The sequence below is a fragment of the Brachypodium distachyon genome, chromosome 1, assembly GCF_000005505.3.
Source record: "Brachypodium distachyon strain Bd21 chromosome 1, Brachypodium_distachyon_v3.0, whole genome shotgun sequence".
NCBI classification, from domain to species: Eukaryota; Viridiplantae; Streptophyta; class Magnoliopsida; order Poales; family Poaceae; genus Brachypodium; species Brachypodium distachyon.
In genome coordinates, this window is record NC_016131.3 from 35,927,488 (window position 1) to 35,935,043 (window position 7,556).

The 7,556-nt window shown below is 34.2% G+C and overlaps 3 non-coding genes across 3 annotated transcripts; 2 read left to right on the forward strand and 1 right to left on the reverse strand.

The window, feature by feature from the left end:
• Positions 1-674: 674 nt before the first annotated feature.
• On the forward strand, positions 675-761 carry TRNAS-GGA. Its single transcript has one exon. It is a non-coding gene; the product is annotated as a tRNA-Ser (tRNA).
• Positions 762-1,950: 1,189 nt separating this feature from the next.
• TRNAT-UGU lies at positions 1,951-2,023 on the reverse strand. The gene has a single exon. It is a non-coding gene; the product is annotated as a tRNA-Thr (tRNA).
• Positions 2,024-3,834: 1,811 nt separating this feature from the next.
• TRNAF-GAA lies at positions 3,835-3,907 on the forward strand. Its single transcript has one exon. It is a non-coding gene; the product is annotated as a tRNA-Phe (tRNA).
• The last annotated feature ends 3,649 nt before the right edge of the window (positions 3,908-7,556 follow it).

Below are 7,556 nucleotides of genomic sequence, written 5' to 3' on the forward strand. Positions count from 1 at the left end.
TGTTGGAATTATTCGCAATAAAATATTGGCTACAATTGAGGAGGTCTTATCAATGAAATTTCCATTTACACGGGATCTAGGCATAATTCCCAACCCATTCTATGATAAAATTGTTTTCATTCCTTCACAAAATAACATAAAAACAAACACATTTGATTCTTATAACTAGATCGATCCATATGCTCTAAATCGATAAGAGAGGTATGGATTTTCCGCTCAGCTTTAATTTTTTCCTTTTCTTTCTGTTTGGACAAGAAGATATATTAAATATTTGACTAAGACTGGGTTTGATTCTACTTTCCTATTTCTCAACAACAACTTCGCTCATCAGCTATTTCGTGTTTTCAAAGTTATTAATTGTCTCATACCTTATTTTCGATTTCGATAGTCTGGTGTAGCGTACCTTATGCAAACAGAATTCTAAGGTTTCTTTATTTTATTATGCAATAAGAAGAATTCTTCCATTCTCTTTTTCTTTGGTTTTAGGAAAATCCAAACTAAAACTTTTATAGGGGAAGCAATTCCTAGTAAAAAAATCCTGGATCCTTCCACTTAACTTAGATCAAAAGGAATTTTTCCAATAGAACTATGGAACCCCTGAGCGGTTGTACTTGTACTGCAGGAATAGGAAAACTCGCTATTTACTCAGTTTATTTGCCATAATGAGTTATGTGGGAGAGATGGCCGAGCGGTTCAAGGCGTAGCATTGGAACTGCTATGTAGACTTTTGTTTACCGAGGGTTCGAATCCCTCTCTTTCCGTTTTTCTTAATTCATCAACGTTAAGGAGCACAGTGTATCAAATCAAATAACAATTTATTCCAGCAATAATACCCTTACCCTTATTTAATAGAAATTCTCTATAGCAAATTACTGTGGTATGTAAAAATACACATAGAGAAAAGAACAAAAAAGAAAAAAGGATCCTCGGGTTAATCCATTTTTGCTAGTTGAGTAGGAAAATACGAATTAGGGCCTTAGGTCGATTTAGTTCGGGAAAAGGGGAAGAAAATTCTATGAACCTTTCCTTTTTTCGTTAAGTTCAAGTCTGACGAGAGTAATATTCTACAACTAACAACTCATTTATTTTGAGACCTACCCACTTCCTATCTAGGATTTTATTTACTAGTCCTTTATATTCCAATGTGTCAATCGTCAAATGCTTTGGCAATTTTCCCGGGTCGGATGAAGCAATAGAATTTTGAACCAGACTTTGTGATCTTTGGTTATCTTTCGTAGTAATAATATCTCGAGGTTTGCAACGAAAACTTGGTATATTAACTATACGACCATTAACCAAAATATGTCTATGGTTGACTAATTGGCGGGCCCCAGGAATGGTTGCCGCCATACCCAATCGAAAAAGGATATTATCCAAACGCATTTCAAGTAATTGTAGTAAAACCTGACCTGTGGACCTTTTTGCTTTTCCAGCGATATGTACATATCTAAGTAATTGTCGTTCTGTCAGACCATAATGAAAACGCAATTTCTGTTTTTCTTGAAGACGAATACGATATTGCTCCTTTTTCCCAGAATGGAATTTCTTTTTCAGATTACTTCCGGATTTAGGTGTTTTTCTAGTGAGTCCTGGTAAAGCTCCCAGACGGCGTATTTTTTTTAAACGAGGTCCTCGATAACGGGACATGAAGACTCCTTTTTTATTTTATTGAAATTTCATTTTACACAATTAATTTCATTGTATTTACATTACGGAATACATCGAAATTAAAACTGAATTAAACTAAAGGATAAACAGAGTAAAATCAACTAAAGTACCATAAAAAATAGAATTTCATCAACATCTGGATTTTTTGTATATATATTATTTATTTTATTCTTTTGTATCTAGCAAAATTGTAAGGTAGAAAACAAAAAAGATCCTGGATTCCCCATTTAATCCGAAAAAAAAAAGAGATTCTTGTTCGTAGAACATCGATAACGAAAAAAAAGCCGACTATCGGATTTGAACCGATGACCCTCGCATTACAAATGCGATGCTCTAACCTCTGAGCTAAGTGGGCTTAGATAGCAGAAATAGTGTAACAAATAGAAATAGGTATAGTATAGAAATCCGTAAAATCTGAGATCTTAGTTATTAATCTTAGCTATTAACTAGTTCTCAATTTGAAGTTCTACTTAAAAAAATACTAGAACTTTTTAAAGATAAAGTTAGCTTGATATGCTTAACTAGAGGATATCCTTAAATAAAAGTATAGAATTTATTGAACTTTCTTTTTATTTCTCTAATTCGCAAATCTTTTTTCTAAGAGTTGATTCCAATTTCTATATTGAATTTGATTTCAGATATTTTCAATTTGATATAGCTCGGACGAATAATCTAATACATAGAAAAGAAATATATATATATATTATGAAATATATTAAAGATATAATAATATATATATATTAAAGAAATAATAAGGGGAAAATACGAATTTATTGGTGTTTTCATTCGATCATTATAGACATTTTTTTAGATCTTTTTTTATTTGTTAATAATTTGAGGATTCCTATTTCTCTAAGGAGAACATAAAGTCATAGCAAATAAAATTGCCAATTTTGAGTAGAAAAAAAATGAATATCAAGCGTTATAGTATGATTTTTAATACTCTAAAAAAGTAAGATGAGCGGTGGGGGAGAGAAAATTTTTGGGATATATTGATTCGGATTGAATTGCAAATACAGCAACGATAGAATCAATGCAATTCTGAATTGCAATAAACAAGCGTGGTCTCTCAAATAGAATCGAACTGCTAGATGACGTCGAGTGATGAATTCAACGATTCCAAAAAAACTAAGAGATGGATGAAATTACGCAAGGAATCCAGGTCTCAAAAAAAAAGGAAAATGGGGATATGGCGAAATCGGTAGACGCTACGGACTTGATTGTATTGAGCCTTAGTATGGAAACCTGCTAAGTGTTAACTTCCAAATTCAGAGAAACCCTGGAATTAAAAAAGGGCAATCCTGAGCCAAATCCGTGTTTTGAGAAAACAAGGGGTTCTCGAACTAGAATCCAAAGGAAAAGGATAGGTGCAGAGACTCAATGGAAGCTGTTCTAACGAATCGAGTTAATTTATTTAGGTTGTTTTGGTAGTGGAAATCCTTTTAAATTAGAGAAAGAAGGGATTTTTACATCTAATAAACACGTATAGATACTAACATAGTAAACGATTAATCACAGAATCCAAGTATAACATAGGTTCTTTATTCTTTTTTAGAATGAAATTAGGAAGGATTATGAAATAAAAAATTAATAAATTTTTTAGAATTATTGTGAATCCATTCTAATTGAATCTTGAGTAATCAAATCCTTCAATTCAAAGTACTTGAGATCTTTTAAAAAGTGGATTAATCGGACGAGGACAAAGAGAGAGTCCCATTCTACATGTCAATACTGACAACAATGAAATTTCGAGTAAAAGGAAAATCCGTCGACTTTATAAGTTGTGAGGGTTCAAGTCCCTCTATCCCCAAATCCTTTTTATTCCCCAACTATCCTCTTTTATTCCCTAACTTTTATCCTCTTTTTTTCTTTTTATCAATGGGTTTAAGATTCATTAGCTTTCTCATTCTACTCTTTCACAAAGGAGTGCGAAGAGAACTCAATGGATCTTATCCTATTCATTGAATAGATTTCTTTTTTATTAGAGTATCCGCAAGGACTCTCGGTTATTAACTCTATTTTTAAGTATTATTAAGTAATCCATGCACAATGCATAGGACCACCCCCCCATTTTTCAATTTGGAATTTGAAATACTTTAATTGATTTTTGAGTCCCTTTAATTGACATAGATACAAATACTCTACTAGGATGATGCACAAGAAAAGGTCAGGATAGCTCAGTTGGTAGAGCAGAGGACTGAAAATCCTCGTGTCACCAGTTCAAATCTGGTTCCTGGCAGAGAAAAAAAAGATCTACCGAATAGGTTTTGATAAAAATGCCTCAAGATGGATTAGGATACATATTCGTTAATACTATAAATAAAGTCTGATTTATTCATCTAGGTGGATAAGTCTCTAATATAGAGGCACTTCTTTTTCTTTTTAGAGAAGGGTAAAAATCTCTGGTTCTTTTCTTTATGGTACAGAAGGAGGTGAGATTAGGTTCCCCTTTATTTTTTTTTGCATTTCTTAATTTTGTATTCTGCATATTACGACGAATATTTTTTTATTCTTGCTTATCTTACTTTTCCAATTGTGCTAAGTCATGCGCGCGATACAAAGTTCGTGGTAGAGAACTTCTTTGAGTCATCATATTTTTCTGTTCATATGAGGGAAATTCATATGTGATTTTCCAAATAAGGGAATCCAAATGAAACCCTTTTTTTGCTCAGTCTATCTGGACTACTTTTGTATAATAGGAATTAATTCGAAATAGGTATTCCGTTTCATCTAGGAACAGAACGTAAAAATTTTCCTTTACTTGAATAAAATCTGGAGTTGTGTTGTATAAGTCCGCATGAATTTCTTATCATTCAATGAGCATCTTGTATTTCATAGAAATTGGGGGTTATATAGTCCTTACGTAAGGGCCAGCCTACCCAACTTTCAGGCATTAGGATACGTTTAAGGCGCGGATGATTATCATAAGAGATTCCCACCATATCATAAGATTCGCGTTCTTGAAAATCGGCACTTCTCCAAATCCAGAAGACAGACGGAATTCTAGGATTATCCTTTTGGGCAAAGACTTTTATGCATACTTCTTCTGGGTTATCTATGCCATACTGTATTCTCGTAAGATGATACACGCTAGCTAAAGATCCACCGGGTGCTACATCATAAGCACATTGGGAGCGTAAATAATTGTAACCATATACGTATAAAATGACAGCAATGGAATCCCAATCCCCCGCTTTTATTTGTAAAGTCTCTATTCCTCGGTGATCAAAGCCCAAAGATCTATGAACCACCTTATGTTTGACTAGCCAATTAGATAACCAACCCTGCTGCATTGTCTTGATCTCTCCCTCTTTGTTTTGTATAAATATTTCACATTTCGGATGCAAGTTTCAAAGATTGCCTTGCTTTTTATTTTTCTAGACAAAAGAACCCCCCTCCTAATTCACTAATTTGTAGGAAGGTACTATACTTTTGGATTTGTAAAAATTTTCAGAAGATATATCTAAAGTAGATGGTGATTGATAGAGCAATTCTTGCTCGTAAGTTCCAGTATGAGTACTGCGCCGAACATAAAGCTTGTGACTGGTAGTAAAACATCGGTTTTTATTTTGAGATCGAATTCGATCCTCAACTATTTCTCGCGATATCTTCTTACGAAGTTTTGTTAGGGCATCTATAACCGCCTCCGGTTTAGGTGGGCAACCCGGCAAGTAGACATCCACAGGAATTAACTTATCAACTCCTCGAACAGTACTATAGGAATCCGTACTGAACATTCCCCCTGTAATAGTACAAGCTCCCATAGCAATGACGTATTTTGGTTCAGGCATTTGCTCGTATAACCTCACTAAAGAAGGAGCCATTTTCATTGTTACTGTACCAGCTGTTAAAATTAGGTCCGCTTGCCTAGGACTTGATCTTGGTACCAATCCATAACGATCAAAGTCGAATCGTGAGCCTATTAATGAAGCAAATTCAATGAAACAACAACTGGTACCGTATAGAAGGGGCCATAAACTGGAGAGTCTTGACCAATTTGAAAGATCGTTTGGTGTAGTTGAAATAACAGAATTGGAACTTGTTTGGTCAAGTAAAGGAAACTCAATCAAACTCATAACTGTCTCAATGGAATCTTTTTCTTCTTTTTTTTTTTCTAAATATTCAGTTAAGACCATTCCAAGGCTCCTTTTCGCCATGCATAAACTAAACCAACAACTAGGATAAGCACGAAAATGAAAGCTTCGATAAAAACGGATACACCCAATACGTCGAAACTCATTGCCCAAGGGTAGAGAAAGACGGTTTCCACATCAAAAACAACAAAAACTAGCGCAAACATGTAATAGCGTATTCGGAATTGTAGCCAAGCCCCTCCCATGGGTTCTATACCCGATTCATAACTAGAAAGCTTTTCGGGTCCTTCACTAATCGGGGCTAAAAGCCCTGAAATCCAAAATGCCAAAATCGGAATAAGGCTTGCTATTATTAGAAATGTCCAAAAAATATCATATTCGTGAAGCAGAAACATAATGTACTCCCATTAATGTAGAATAGACGAGACTTAAATTAATCAATTCAATTATGCATTGTCAATTCATCCAGAACTTATCTCTTTTCCTCGGTGAAACAAGAATCTGTTTTGTTCAAACAAAATCGCTTAGTTTAGCCTTTGTTTTCTCTGTGCTGTGTCTTCTTTAAAGATTCATCCAATGGAATCCCAACTCCCCTTCTTTTTTTTCCATTCTATTTAGATATGGTATAGATCTAATTCTTATATAAAAAATACTTTATCCCTTCACTTTATTTTGCTTTCTCTATAATCTTTAGAACCTAATTAACATAAGAGGACTAGTCTATGCAGTAGACTGAGAAGTAATACTATAAAAAAATAAGGAACTCTATTTCAGAACTATGAGACATAATATTCTGTTTTCTTATTTACTCTTTACTTTAATTCTTTCTATTTTTTTTTCTATTTAGGATTTTAAGTAGATCGATTTAGATAATGTATATATAAGCAAAGTAATATACTTAAAACAAAGTATAAATTCGCAAGATGGAGAAAATCATTGCAGTTTTTATAGGGAAGTCTAGAGATACCCTATTTGAAGAAGGGCGGGATTCAAATCAGGGAAGGGCTCTTTTCTTCTATTGATTTGATAGAAATCACTTTTTCGTTTCTTATCTCTATGATTTTTGATGAATGAGCCTGTGGTAATGCTTTTACGCCTATTCTATGTCGCAGGCGCCCGCCCAGTCTATAAACAAGTACTAATGTGAAAATAAAAGCTATACTAAGGAAAACATAGGATATCTATACTAAAATCCAAAAATAGGACATATTAGGGCTATACGGATTCGAACCGTAGACCTTCTCGGTAAAACAGATCAAACAGATTATTATCGAAATGATTCGAACTGTTTCAAAGACCCAACATGCATTTTTTTGCATTGGGCTCTTTCATCAACTGATTTAAAGATCAGTTAGTCCACCATAGTTTTTCTTTACGGAAAGATAATGAGATGGCTCCCTGTGCTCTGATTGATTATTTGTATTATGGTCTATCTAGGAGCAATACCAAAGTGTTTCAAAGGAGGATTACCTTGACTTAGGTCTGCCTCCGGCCTAAATTAAATCAACCTAAGTGAAATGGAGTCTCTATCGTTCCACTGCAAGAGTTAACTATGAGACTTCATACACCTTAAAGTTCATAGAACGAAAAGAAGTTTTTTGGAGGCCCTTATCCTCATTACGCCTAGCATTTAGTGGGCTGGATATTTACCTTATCAACTAGCAAATCCATAAGGGTTCGATTTGATTAGGCACCAGAATGGGGACCTGAATCGGACTGAACTGACTCTTTGTCAGGCTACTGTTCTCCTATTCTGTCGAATCTATGAAGTAAGACATTGATTTTGCAATAAGA